This window comes from Octopus bimaculoides, chromosome 9 (assembly GCF_001194135.2).
Source record: "Octopus bimaculoides isolate UCB-OBI-ISO-001 chromosome 9, ASM119413v2, whole genome shotgun sequence".
Taxonomy (NCBI): Eukaryota; Metazoa; Mollusca; class Cephalopoda; order Octopoda; family Octopodidae; genus Octopus; species Octopus bimaculoides.
Window position 1 is genome coordinate 20,680,616 of NC_068989.1, and position 949 is coordinate 20,681,564.

Below are 949 nucleotides of genomic sequence, written 5' to 3' on the forward strand. Positions count from 1 at the left end.
TACGACGTCGAGGGTTCCAGTTGATCCGATAAACGGAACAGCCTGCTCGTGAAATTAACGTGCAAGTGGCTGAGCACTCCACAGACACGTGTATCCTTAACATAGTTCTCGGGGATATTCAGCGTAACACAGTGTGACAAGGCTGACCCTTTGAATTACAAGCACAACAGAAACAGGAAGAAAGTGTGAGAGAAAGTTGTGGTGAAAGAGTACAACAGGGTTCACCACTATCCCCTACCGGAGCCTTGTGGAGCTTTTAGGTGTTTTCGCTCAATAAACACTCACAACGCCCGGTCTGGGAATCGAAACCGCGATCCTATGACAGCGAATCCACTGCCCTAACCACTGGGCCATTGCGCCTACACATATATAGTAGAAAAATAAAAAAAAGTTCTTGGTACAGTATAATATATTTGAAAAAAATGAGTAGAGATGGATTTTGGGGTGATAATTTTTATTTTAATCGAGTTTCGAGTTTTTCGATACCCATTTTCAAACTGAAATTCTTTGGTTTAGAAGATTGTTTCTATAGCAAAAGATTTTTTCTTACAAGTATCCAAATAGAAAATAAAAGACAGAAAAATAAAGAGCATACTCTTTATTTTTTTCTATCTTTTATTTTCTATTTACTGACAAAAGAGATAACCTTGTCAGTAAATAATCAGCCAGTGATTCCTATGGTAATTTCTATATAAACTGACAAAGTAAATTTAGCTTCACCATCCGCAATAGAGTGAGCATTATTAATGAGTATGAATTTCCATGCGAAATTGGCATCCCAATCTAATGTCACTCACTTACGGTGGGGAGGTTGTCTCCCTTGTTAGTAAATTAAAAAATGTGCTTTTGTGGCTAAAGATTTTTTTGAGTGTATATATATATGTGAGTGTGTGTGAGTGTGTGTGCGTGTGTGTGTGTGTGTGTGTGTGTGTGTGTGTGTGTGTGTGTG

At 38.3% G+C, this 949-nt stretch overlaps 1 protein-coding gene across 1 annotated transcript in view; it reads right to left on the reverse strand.

Moving 5' to 3' along the window:
• LOC106878554 (cholinesterase) overlaps positions 1 to 949 on the reverse strand; it is a 64,965-nt gene that overhangs the window by 6,248 nt on the left and 57,768 nt on the right. The window lies entirely within an intron of this gene.